Source organism: Antechinus flavipes, chromosome 4, assembly GCF_016432865.1.
Source record: "Antechinus flavipes isolate AdamAnt ecotype Samford, QLD, Australia chromosome 4, AdamAnt_v2, whole genome shotgun sequence".
In the NCBI taxonomy this organism is placed as follows: domain Eukaryota; kingdom Metazoa; phylum Chordata; class Mammalia; order Dasyuromorphia; family Dasyuridae; genus Antechinus; species Antechinus flavipes.
In genome coordinates this window covers 69,440,463-69,455,090 of record NC_067401.1, presented here as the reverse complement: position 1 = coordinate 69,455,090, position 14,628 = coordinate 69,440,463, and the positions used below count along the sequence as shown (strand labels likewise).

Genomic DNA, 14,628 nt, shown 5'->3' with positions numbered 1-14,628 from the left:
TGTGTAATGTGTATTGTATCTGTGTATACATATCCTTAGAAGTCAAAGCTATATCTTATACCTTTTTATATGTTGAGAGTTATTAGAATAAATAATGTATTATAAATGCTCTTTATAACATGTCTCTACAATACTCAATTTTGCTGATGTTAAAGATTTGTTTCTTTACTATTTGGATGTTTCTGGGTTTTTAAAAAATGTTTTTCTTTCTAACAGAAACATAAAAGAATTACAATGTTGAAGGAGGTAAAGTCTTTTGCAGGCCATATAATCTGCCTTCATTAGTGTTTCTTATATAGTTTAGTGAGTGGCATGTACCAGAATTTCTTAATTAAGAAAATACATCTATAAGATTCCAAAGTGTACTTGTTGTACTTTACTATTGTTAATCATTAATTTTTTGTTAATATTTTTGTTTTTTTAATATTTTGTTAATATTTTTTCTGATTTTGAATAGAATGCATGTAGGAGGACTTGAGTCAATCCCTTTATAATAGAAGAAATACAACTATCATCTTAAAGGCCTCCCCCTCCAACAATCAATCACTCATTCAATTAACAATTATTTTCTAAGAATTTCAAGCATAAGGAACAACCAGAATAAATTAATAGAGTTGTAAGAACTATATGCAACCCCCCCCAAAAAAAATAAGCAAGCATATATGGCTGAACCAAAAAATAAGAATAAATGATTAATGTATGAAAAGATAGGAGTTAGTGTGTTGAAAGATTAAAAAAAAGAGCGGTACATAAATACATATAGAGAATTTTAAATTTGCTCTGAGGAGACATTGGGGTTTACTAAACAGGAGTCAAACTTTCACTATAGAAAAGTCACTTTGGCAGTTATTTGGAGAATGGATTATGCTGTGGAAAGATTTGAGACACAGAGTCCAATGAATAGGTTATTGAAACAATCCAGATGTGAAGTTATAAGAATTTGAACTAGGATGATGGATAAATGGAGAGTTGGCATATATATGAAAAACAATATAGAGAAAGTAATGACAAAATTTGGCAATTAATGGGATAAGTGGGATGAACAAATGAGAAGGATTGAGGATGACATTAAGTGAGCATCAATATGCCAAAATTATACACGATTTCTTGATAAATATAAGAATAAAGATAATTTTATTTAATGGTCCACTCATCACTATTTTCAATTAAAACAGTATTAAACATTAAACAGTCATAAAACATGTATTTGGCATTGTCAAAGACATGATCAAGTACAGAAGATAAACTGAGCCAAAAAATTAATTAATCCGACATTTATTAAGTACTTTCTATGCGCCAGGCGATGGACTAAATACCAGGAATACAAACCAGTGACAAATCAGGAACTTATGCTTTAAGAGTGTGATGAAATGTTCATAAGTAGTATAAACAAAATTAAATGCAGAGTAATATGTAAAGAGCCTTTAGAAGTAAGAAAAAAGAAAGGATTGTAAAGTGCTTTAAATTCCAAACAGATAAACACATTTTATTTTAGATACAATGTGAAGCCAAATGAAAAACATGGGATTTGAGTGTACCAAAGAAAAATGATTTCTGAAATTTATGTGAAGGAAGGAATGGAAAGGAAAGACATAAGTCAGGGAGACCATATAATGGTCTAGATAAAGAAGGATAAAAGCATAAACTAAAGCTAGGGACCATGTCAATAGTGATAAAGCATCAGATGTTAAAAAGGTTATAAAAGTTCAATTAGGATTATTTAAAAATTATTGGAAATGAGGGAAAGTGGAGAGTCAAATACCAAAGTTAGGAACCTATAAGACTAGAAGGATATTGGTGAACTCATAAAAATTAGGGAAGTTCAGAAGAATGGGGATAAGGGTAGAAGGATGATAAATACTATTTTGGACAAAACTGGTTTAAGATGACTATAAGATATATAATTTAAAATGTCCAGGAGGCTGTTGATGATGTCAATCAAGAGAGACATTAAGTTTGTATACATAAATATGTAATCACCTGATTAGAGGCTAAAGAGGACATCAAGTGAGAGAGTAAAGAGGAAAAAGGAAGGCAGACTCAGGAAAAGAGCTTTGGGAATATACCTACAGATCAAAACCTTGATAAAGATGATAAATTTGCAAAGGGTATTGAGAAAGGGTGGTCTTTTGGTGGGAAAAAATTGCAAGAGCAGTTTCACAAAAACTTAGCAAAGTGAGAATGTTCAAGAGCTCTACAGGGGTTGACCTTGTCAAAAGCTTCAGAGGTCAAGAAGGGCATTGATAAAATGCTATATACATATACAGGGCATTTTGATAGAGAAAGGATGAAATCCAGAGTAAATGCAGAGATACTGACAAATCCTTCTTCAAAGCCTGGAATGAAGGAGGAGAAAATAGGGAATAATATCAAGAAAACAAGAAAGGGAGAACTCATGATGAATAGACTCTTTTCTCAAAAAAGTATCAGGAGCCTTGGGGCATTGGAAGAGTGGGGGGGGGGAGAAGAGTAGATGTTTAAAGAAAGAAAAGATTTTCAAATTATCACTTTGCAGATGATATGATGGTATACTTAAAGAATCCTAGAAAATCAACTGAAAACTACTACAAACAATTCAGAACTTTCGCAAAGTTGCAGGATACATCAATATTTTTGTTATCAACAAAGTCCAGTAGCAAGTGATGCAAAGAGAAATTCCATTAAAAATAATTGCAGATAATGTAAAATATTGGAAAGTCTACCTACCAAGGCAAAGTTAGGAACTATATGAACACAATTACAAAACACTTTCCATGTAAATAAAGTCAGATCTAATCAATTAGAAAAATAGCAGGTGCTCATATCATTAACTCATGCAAAGACTGAGCTAATATAATAAAATGACAATATCACCTAAATTAATCTATTTATTCAATGTCATACCAATCAAACTCTCAAGAAATTATTTTACAGAGCTAGAAAAAATAATAACAAAGCTCATCTGGAAGAACAAAAGGTCAAGAACTTTAAAGGAATTCATGAAACAAAGTGCAAATAAAGATGATCTAGGTGTACCAGACCTAAAACCATATTATAAAGCAGTGGTCATCAAAACTATTTGATATTGGCTACGAAATAGAGAAGTCAATCTCTGGAATAGGTTAGGTTCACAAGACACAATAGTCAACAATTATAGTAGTCTAATGTTTGATAAACTCAAAGACCCCAGCTTGTGGGATAAAAATCTTACTATTTGACAAAGCTTGCTGGGAGAATTGGAAATTAGTAGGGCAGAAACTAGGCATTGACTCATATCCAACATCATATAGCAAGATAAGGTGCTCATATCATTAACTCATGCAAAGACTGAGCTAATATAATAAAAATGACAATATGGGTTCATGATTTAGACATAAAGAGTGATTAAGCAAATTAGAAGATAAGCAAATTAGAAGAACAAAAAATAATTACTTCTCAGATCTATGTAGAAGGAAGGGATTTGTAACCAAAGAAGACCTAGACTACATTATAGAATGCAAAATGGATAATTTTGATTATATTACATTTAAAAGAAAAAATAAAACTAGTTTAGAAGGGAAGCAGAAAACTGGAGAAAAAAAATTTTTTTATTACATCTAGGGGTTCTAAAAAAGGCCCTATTTCTAAAATATATAGAGAGAACTGACTCAAATTTATAACAATTCAAGCCATTCTCCAATTGATTAATGGTCTAAGGATATGAAGAATTTTCAGATGAAGAAATTAAAACCATTTATAGTCATATGAAAAAATGCTCTAAATCATTATTGATCAGAAAAGTGTACATTAAGACAATTGAGGTACCACCACACACCTCTCATATTAGTTAAGATGACAGGAAAAGGTAATGATGAATGTTGGAAGGGATATGGGAAAAGACACCAATATACTTTTGTTGGGACTGTGAACTAATCTAACCATTCTGGAGAGCAATGTGGAACTATGCTCAAAGGAGTATCAAATTGTACATAATCTTTGATCCAGCAATGTCATTACTGGGTCTGTATCTCAAAGAGATCATAAAAAAAAATAAAAGGACATACATGTGCAAAAATGTTTGTGGCAGCCCTTTCTGTGGTGTCAAGGAACTGGAAATGAGTAGATGCCCATCAGTGGGTAATGGCTAAATAAATTATGATATATGGAAGTTATGGAATATTATTGATCTATAAGAAATGATCATCAGGATGATTTCAGAAAAGCCTAAAGAGACTTGCATAAACTGATGCTGAATGAAATGAGTTAACCAAGAGAACATTGTACACAGTAACAAGATTATACACTGATTAATTCTGATGGACTTGGCTCTTTTCAACTATGAGGTGATTCAGGCCAATTCCAATAATCTTGTGATGAAGAGAACCATCTACACCTAAAGAGAGGATGTGGGAACTGAATATGGACCAAAACATAGTATTTTCATCTTTTTTTATTGTTGTTTGCTTGTTTTCTTTCTCATTTTTTTCCTTTTTGATCTGATTTTTCTTGTGCAGTATGATAATTGTGGAAATATGTATAGAAGAATTACACATGTTTAACATGTTATGTTAACATATATGTTATATAACAGATTCCTTGTCATCTAGGGAAGGGAGTGGGGAGAAGGGAAGGAAAAAAACAATTTTTAAATAACTTTTTATTGACAGAATCCATGCCAAGGTAATTTTTTTACAACATTATCCCTTGCACTCACTTCTGTTCCGATTTTTCCCCTCTCTCCCTCCACCCCCTGCCCCAGATGGCAAGCAGTCCTATACATGTTAAATAGGTTACAGTATATCATAGATACATTATATGTGTGCAGAACCAAATAGTTCTCTTGTTGCACAAGGAGAATAGGATTCAGAAGATATAAATAACCCAGGAAGAAAAACAAACATGCAAGCAGTTTATATTCATTTCCCAGTGTTCTTTCTTTGGGTGTAGCTGCTTCTGTTCATCCTTGATCACTTGAAACTGAGTTAGATCTTCTCTTTGTCAAAGAGATCCACTTCCATCAGAATATGTCCTCATACAGTATCGTTGTTGAGGTATATAATGATCTCCTGGTTCTGCTCATTTCACTTAGCATCAGTTCATCTAAGTCTCGCCAGTCCTCTCTGTATTCATCCTGCTGGACATTTCTTACAGAACAATAATATTCCATAACATTCATATACCACAATTTACCCAGCCATTCTCCAATTGATGGGCATCCATTCATTTTCCAGCTTCTAGCCACTACAAACAGGGCTGCCACAAACATTTTGGCACATACAGGTCCCTTTCCCTTCTTTAGTATCTCTTTGGGGTATAAGCCCAGTAGAAACACTGCTGGATCAAAGGGTATGCACAGTTTGATAACTTTTTGGGCATAATTCCAGATTGCTCCCCAGAATGGTTGGATTCATTCACAACTCCACCAACAATGTGTCAGTGTCCCAGTTTTCCCACAACCCCTCCAACATTCCTCATTATCTTTCCCTGCCATTCTAGCCAATCTGACAGGTGTGTAGTGGTATCTCAAAGTTGTCTTAATTTGCATTTCTCTGATTAATAATGATTTGGAGCATATTTTCATATGGCTATAAGTAGTTTTAATTTCTTTGTTTGAGAACTGTCTGTTCCTATCCTTTGATCATTTAGCAATTGGAGAATGGTTTGATTCCTTATAAATTAGAGTCAATTCTCTTTATATTTTGGAAATGAGGCCTTTATCAGAACCTTTGCCTGTAAAAATGTTTTCCCAGTTAATTGTTTCCGGAAGGAAAAAAAAATGAAACACAATGTTTTGCAAAGATGAATGTTGAAAATTATATATGACTGCTTGCCATCTAGAGGAGGGGGTGGAGGGAGGGAGGGGAAAAAATTGGAACAGAAACGAGTGCAAGGGATAATGTTGTAAAAAAAATTACCCTGGCATGGATTCTGTCAATATAAAGTAATTATTAAATAAAAATAAAAAAAGAAAATTATATATGCATAGATTTTGAAAATAAACAGTTTATATATATATATATATATATATATATATATATATATATATATATATATAGTTAGGAAAAGGGACTAGACTGAGATTTCATTGATTTAGGGATCTTCCAGGTGAGAAACTCATTTTACTGAAGAGATTGACATCTTTTCTGCAACATAGTCTTAGAGAACTGCCTAGAACAGGGCTTTTAAAACTTTTTCCATTTGTGACCCTTTTTAGATCAAGGAATTTTTATGTAACTCTGACTCTATAGGTATATTAAATATATATGAAAATCAAACTTTAATGATACTAAGTCATAAAGAAGTTTATTTTAACATAATTGGTATACATATAATTTTACCATTTATTAAAGATAAAAGCAAAATTTTATACTTAAAAAAAGAAAGAAAAGGTTTTAATGGTGGCAACTTGGAAGTTATGGCCCCCAAATCTGAGTTTCAAACTGGAAAAGAAATATCCAATTAAAATTTTTAATATACTTTCATTAACTACTTTTTCATTCATTATCTAAGTTTTCCCTCTAAGCAAATATTCTGAACACAGTATTTTACTGAACTACATTTCATTCTTTTTAATTTTACTTCTCAACTTTGTCTACTCAAGGTAGATTTAAATAAATAAATAAATATATATATATATATAAAATCCTCATTTTCATTTATATTTGACCAGCATTTGGCATATTTTACCACTCACTTCCTAGTTTCCCTTTAATTATAAATTTAGTATTGCTGACAATTTATTTGCTTTTGTTTCTCCAGAACTCATGTGCTAAGCACATAGCAGGTTCTAAATAACAGTTTGCAGATTGATTTATACAGTTCTATTCTTGAAGTAGGATATCTGCTCAGGGGTTACTGAATGGTGATGGCTTATAAATGCGTTTGCCCTGTCTAGAGACAACTTCCTGGTCCTTCCTGGGCTTCATCTAATGATGGTAAATTCTCTTCCTTAAAGATTTTCAGCAAAGGCCAGATGGGCTACTACTTTTCAGTTATGGTATAACATAGGTTACCTTCCCACGCAAGAAAAAAATAGGGTGGAAAATGTAGATCAAATTGCTGAAGGTATTTCTGATTCTAAAATTCTGTAATATAATGAAGATCCCTTATAATTTCTAGGAAGTCATGTACAGAAGTTACACAGCAGAGAGATGGATGGGCTGTCATCTGATTTTTGCGGAGACCTGTGTTAATTGAGTTAATCAGATCTTGATTTGCAACAAACTCTCCAACTTCTTCAGCCTGCCCCTTCCTCCCTCCCTCCCTCCCTCCCTCTATCCCTCCCCCCCCTCTCTCTCTCTCTCTCTCTCTCTCTCTCTCTCCTCTCTCTCTCTCTTTTGGTATGATTTTCAAATATATACTTGAAACATCGTCACTCTCTACTCTTCTACTTTACCAGTTATCTTAGTCTTGTAATTTCCAATATTTCTGCAAAGATGAGTTTTTACTTCTTGTAGAAGAGACTCTACAATCCAGCACTTGGATTTTTTTCAAATTTTCAAAGAGCTGAGAAAATGGGAATTCTTGGCTTTAATTCTTGCTTCTGACTCATACTAGCTCCATAATTCAGAGCAAATTACTCATTCAACAAACATTTATTAAGCACCTACTAAGTGCTATGCCCTTTGCTAGGTCCAGGAATACAAAAAAAGGCAACTAGTTCTACCTCTCAAAGAGCTCATAGTCACTTAATTTCTTAATGCCCCAGGCAACTCTACAAGACTACAGGTGGTACAGAAAGTACCAACATGTACTGGTAAAGAAAGTTCCTCATTATCAGCTCCTTACAGTTGTATTCACAAGTCTGATTTTTAAAAATCATTTCATCCATTTCTGGATCTGCCATTTGCTCTAGGTCATGTATAATTGGAAGTCTGGCTCTCACTACAATATTGTCCAATTAACGTTGCTGACACCACAGTTCTTCTCTTTCACATAAACTTGTTGTCTAGTTCCACCATTAACACTGAAAGCACTTCTATTTTTTCCCATTTCTATTAGGAATATAAAGGATCTAGTTACTGTGCACTGTAGATTTGAAGTTTAATTTTTCTGCATAATTTTTCATACATTTAGATCTTTTATTTTCCACAGAAAATCAGTTGCCAAGCACAGGTACATTTTGCTAATGAAATTTAATTCCATAAGTTTTGCTTACCCAATTTTATTTTATTCACATATTAATTCCAGATTATATCTGGGTTTTCCCTTATTAAAATTCCCTGATTCTTCTAATTCTAAATTCTCCATTTCTCTTCCTGAACAGGATAAGGCTAATAACTTACTCCTTAACAAAACTTTACAGCTAATCTGATTCTTTTGGATAGTTCTACAGAAACTGACACTGCCATGATGTTTATTCTCCTTTAAATTTTCTTTCTTCTTTTGCTTCTTTGATAATGTCTCAGACTGGTTCTCTTTTTACCTTCCCAACAATACCTCATTCTTTCTCTTTTTACCATTTAATTTAGACATCCTACAAGACTTAGACTCAGTCTTTTGTGCTTCAATTCAATTTAATAAATACTGTTACAGGTCAACTATATGAGAGACAGTGTGGCTTAGTGGAGTAATAACTGGTACCATGTCAAGAAATATCTAAGTTCAAGTTTGTCTTCTGCTGTATTCTGGTTGTGTGATCCTCTATAAACCACTAAAACTTTCAATTCCCTCGCTGATTTATAAAGGCCATGCATTTTAGAGAAGGTGTTAAGCTGTTTTGATAGAGGAGATTCCTTCCTGAGAACTCTTTATACTGACAAAGAGACTGAAGAATGTTTTAAGGCATTATGTTAACTAATAGGAACATAAAGACAAAAATAAAACACTGCCTTTCCCTCAATGAAGGATAAATATTATTATTAACAACAAAACTTGCCATCTAGGGGAGGTTGTGGGGGAAGGGAGGGGAAATTGGCACACAAGGTTATGATTTATTATCAGTGAATGTTTGATTTGTATTCCTGAGGTCACGTAAAAATTTCTCTGGAGAAAAAGGGGTAGTGAGTGGAAAAAGTTTCAAAAACATAGATGTATTAATTTTGTTAGTGTGGAAGCTTTTGAATTTCATGTAATCAAAGCATTACCTTATCTTTTGTAATTACTATTATATGTTGCTTGATTACAAATACATTACAAATTCATTTATGACTAAGAAAAGTACATGGCTTTGTTTTTTAAAAAAATTTGTGATATGATCTTGAATATTTAAGTCAAGTATTCCATTTTGAACTTATTATGGGATATTGTTTAAGAGTCTGTAGTGTCATTCTCTCTAAATTATCTGATTTTTTTCAATAAATCCATAGTTTTTACTCCAATCTATAACCCACTATTTTTGCTATTTTTGCTCCTCATTGCAAGTTTTTCTGTTAACAATATTCCCCTACTCAAAAGAATCAATATTTTACCAGCATCATTTCCAATTCATCTTTTCCAAGAATTCTTATAATCCCAGTCAGCATCAGCCCTCTTCCTAACAATCTTCAAGCTTTTATAATCTACATTATAAATTAAGGTCTCGATGATATTGTTGAAATTTTTATTATAAATTTTATTGTATTATTCTAGTAATTGTTTACTAAGTTATCTTTTATCTCACTATAAAATCTTTGAATACAAGGGTCATTAACATTTGCTTCATTTTATCAATTCTCTCCCTTGCCACTTACCTCATTATCTATATAGTGCTAAGTACATGGCAGCCACAAAATAATTCTTGAATAGATTAACTCACTAGATGTGGATAATGGAATATGTTCTTTATAAGCTAATTTGCTGTTATTTACTAATAACATGATTTTATCTATATTCAATTATTTAGACACATATTTTCACTTCGAGTACATTGTCAGCATTTCTTCAGGAATCAACACTTCCCTAAGAGTGTATCAGCAAATATAATGCCTAGTGGGAGATATGGCCTTCACTTATATTCTTATAAATAATCATAGTGAAGTTCACTTTGCATCCTCTTAGAGAGGAAAGTCAGAAGGACCAGCTTAACATGAAAGAATGATGAACCGTAAATGGAGAAAACATTGACAAGGAAAACTTGCCAATATAGCTAAGAGAAAGTCCAGCTACCCTGCTGAGAGAATAATCCAAATGTCTTAATGAATGTCCTAATTCAAACAAGCTTATTGATGTGGAAGGTATATTGACAAAGCAATCCTAGCTATACAATTGCACTGGTGACATGTATTAATCCATACTATACAGTGTGGATTAATTAGCCCTCAGGGTAGAGCAAACTATTTTCACTCAGTAATAGGTCAAATCAAAACCTATCATTTCAATATTCAAAAATATGAGAAGTTTCATTGACAAGAATATTCACTTCCATAAAGTGGTTGGGCATCCCACCATGTCTGCCCATTCTGTGGGGCTCTTGTCTATGTTCTTGTATCAATTCTATAATATGTCAAGATAAGAAAAGTCTCCATTATATTAGGTATATCACCTCTGGAGAACTTAACTATAAGCACATTGAGAGTATATATTTTCTGTTCCTGGTATGATGGTAAAGATATGGTCACTATGGGACACTACTGATGAAAATTTTCAGGTTTTTTTGTACTTGTATCATGTTCTAAATAAATATGTAGATTATTTTAAGGATAGTGATAGGGTAGGGGATTGGGAAAATATACACACAGAGAAAATAAAAGAAATTAAAATATGAAGAGGTAGTTATTGATGGCAACTTTTTGAATGATCTTTTCATTAACAGATTTTTTGCCCATATCTTTTATGCTATTTTTCTTCAGATACTTTGGAAATAATATCATCAGGCCTGAAAATTAGCCTTTTCCTATATGCATCTCTTTTATGTACATTTTGTCTAATCTAGCTGCCTTTATTCAATATAATTTCCATTTATAGGTCTCTCAGTATTGTGACATTAGAATTCAAAAACAGTGTTTCCAATTTCCACAGTAGTGAAAAGTTGTCTTCAAAAAACAAACAAAAACCCTCTGAAGATCTTTTACATATTTCATTCACTTGTTTTCCTTTGACTTTTAAAGTTGATTTTCTTATAAGTTTTCTTTACACTTAATTTTCCTTCACTTTAATTGATCATAAAATGATGAAACTATCTTTTCTATAGATAATAGCCTTCTTCTGCAACATCAATGTCCAAGGTTTAATAATAAATGCTTATAATGTTAATATTTTATGTTAAGTGCAAATCTATGTAGCAAGGCATTGATAAGAATGCTGCATATACTACACTATAAAATTTCAGGTGGTGATGAGAAATTGGCATTATTTATACTTCAAGTAGTTAATTAGAGATTATAGGAATACTTCATTAAAGAATGAGAAATAAAACCTTCAGATGAGATGGTGAAGAATGAAAAAACATTAAATTATAAATCCATGTTACTATGGAAAACAGTTAAAAGAGATTTATGTTAAAAACTTACATATCTGACTTTATTTTGTATTCACTTGGTTCATTACTAAACTATATAGAGTGGGTTAAGTAACACACAATTGTACTTTTTTATCCTTTTATTTGTTACTTCTTTCACTGTTTTTGCTCATGACTATTCTTCACCCTGTTTAGTGCTTTACACATAATACCATCAGGAATGAAAAAAAAAATTGTTTGATTTATAATTGATTCAAATGCCAGAATGGGAATTATAACTCATACAATCTACTTGACTCAGCTGAGTCAGTAACACCATATTTTCTCCTGAATCATTTTTCTTGGTGTTATCAAGAATATCAAGATGGTAGAAATGAATTTCTATCGGCTGAGGAGAAAACCTCCCCATTCCTGAAGTATTTCTCTTTGTCAAATCCTGTGGAGTTTGCCTTGACTATAGAACTGGTGAGGCTGAACTCTAAACTATCTCCTAATGTCCTAAAAGATTTTGAGTGAGAGTCGGGGGCGGGGGGAATTGGTGAGAGAAGCTTAAAAACTTGAGTGGACACTATGGAAGAAATCAATACCATGAGAGGTTGTGAGTGTATTAAATAAGTTTTAAGAGTCAAATTAATGAAAAAAGAATACATTTATCTTACACAGTTTTAGAATTGAAAGTTGAATCAATTCACCTAATTTCCCATTCAATGCAATTAAATCTCTTCATAATAGCTAAGGGATGGTCAATTGGATGGTCAATCAGTTGTTATCTCAAAAACAACTCATCTTACAATTTAAAATTGAACCGAAATTTGTCTCCTATTTGTCTTAGATCTGATATTTAGAGTAATATAAAAAGGCTTTTCCTTCTTATAAATGACACCACTCCAAATATTTGAAGAGAATGGTTGTCTTCCCTTTGCCTTAACTTCCATAGGCTAGAGATCCCCAATTCCTTTAACCGATCCTCATATGACTTGCTCGATGGCATATAAGTAGCAAATGTCAAAAGGGAGTTTGATTTAAAAATGAGTGGATCAGAATCATTTCTTTTGTGACTAGATACTACTCACTTGTTAAGATTTTGTAAAATCTCTGATACACTGATAACATTGAGTTTTATTAAACTTATGGTTAATGAAAACATGCTGATATTGTGCAAATTAATTCCCACTTAGTTAGGTTTTTATTATTCAATAGTGTCCAACTGATTTTTAAAGTAAATGGAGAATCTACATTTATTCCTATTAAATTCATCCATTGGTTTGGCTTCAGCTTTCTCACCTGTTGAGATTACTTTGAATAATGATTCATTGAATTACTCTTCCAGCTTACTTTATGTAAACATTTCATTAATATAGGTTCTCTATTTTTAATGTATTGATATAACTAGATACATGAATGATAGATTGATAGAGGTTTCAATTGGCTAAGATCAAGGAAAAGGCTTGTGATCACTAATTCTATGTTGGCCATGAATCCCTGGATATCACATCAGCAAATCCACTCAAATAGGTTATTATCCAGGTACATTCCTCCATCTCATCCAAAACAAACATTTGTCATATATAATATGTTATAGAAAGCCTTTGTTCTTTGCATAAAACAGAAAAATCAATGCATTGGGCTTGCAACTAAAAAAAAAAACTAGAAAAAGAACAAATTAAAACCTCCCAATTAAATATCAAATTTGAAATTCAGAAAATAAAAGGGGAGAGTAATAAAATTGAAAGTAAGAAAACTATTGAATAAATAAAACTAACAGTTGGCTTTATGAAAAAATAATAAAACAGATGAATCTTTAGTCAATTTGATAAGAAAAAGGAAAAAAGAAAATCAAATTGTGTCTCAAAAATGAAAAGGGAGAACTTTCCCCAATGAAGAAGAAATTACAGCAATAATTAGGAGTTATTTTCCCCAACTTTTTGTCAATAGATTTGATAGTCTAAGACAAATGGAGGAATACCTACAAAAATATAGATTGCTTAGATTAACAGAAGAGGAAATAAATTACTTAAATAGTCCCATTTCAGAAAAAAGAAATAGAAGAAGCTAGTAATCAACTTCCTAAGAAAATATCTCTAGGGTCAGATGGAGTTATATATGAATTCGCCTAAACATTTAAAGAACAATTAATTCCAACGCTATGCAAACTATTTGAAAAAAATAGGGAAAGAAGGACTCCTACCAAATTCTTTTTGATGTGGATAGGGTGCTGATAGCTAAACCAGATAAGATGAAAACAGAGAAAGAAAATTATGGACCAATTTCCCTAATGAATATTTATGCAAAAATCTTAAATAAAATACTAGCAAAGAGATTACAGAAAGTCATTCCCAGGGATAATACACTATGACCAAGTGTACCATTTATACCAGGAATGCAGGGCTGGTTCAATATTAGGGAAACTATTAGCATAATCAACTATGTCAGTAACCAAACTAATAATAAAATCCAACACCCATTCCTATTAAAAACATTAGAGAGTATAGAAACAAATGGAGTTTTCCTTAAAATAGTCAGTAGCATCTATTAAACCATCAAATAGTATCATATGTAATAGGGGCAAATTAGAATTATTCCCAATAAGATCAGGGATGAAACAAGGTTGCTCACTATCACCATTACTATTTAATATTGTATTAGAAATGTAAGCTTTGACAAGAAAAAGAGATTAAAGGAATTAGAGTAGGTATTGAGGAAACCAGATTATCATTCTTTACATATAATATGATGGTATACTTAGAGAACCCTAGAGAATCAATTTAAAACTACCAGAAACAATTCACAACTTTAGCAAAGTTGCAGGATACAAAATAAATCCAAATCATCAGCATTTTAACCTATTACCAACAAATTCCAATAGCAAGAGATACAAAGAGAAATTACATTTAAAATAACTGTCGATAATATAAAATATTTGGAAGTCTATCTGCCAAGGCAAAATTAGGAACTATATGATCACAATTACAAAACACTTTCCACACAAATAAAGTCAGATCTAAGATGACTAAGATGACAGGAAAAGATAATAACAAATGTTGGAGGGGATGTGGAAACGTGGGATGCCAATACATTGTTGATGGAGTTGTGAACTGATCCAACTATTCTGAAGAACAATTTGGAACTACAACAATGTTTGTGGCAGCCCTTTTTGAAATGGTAAGAAACTGGAAACTGAGTGGATGCCCATTAGTCGGAGAATGGCGAAATAAGTTGTGGTATATGAATATTATGGAATATTATTGTTATATAAGAAACAATCAGCAGGATGATTTCAGAAAGGCTTGGAA

At 32.1% G+C, this 14,628-nt stretch overlaps 1 protein-coding gene across 2 annotated transcripts in view; it reads right to left on the bottom strand.

The window, feature by feature from the left end:
- Positions 1–14,628, bottom strand: part of DPYD (dihydropyrimidine dehydrogenase) — a 1,007,953-nt gene that overhangs the window by 486,344 nt on the left and 506,981 nt on the right. The gene's annotated exons all lie outside the window — the stretch shown is intronic.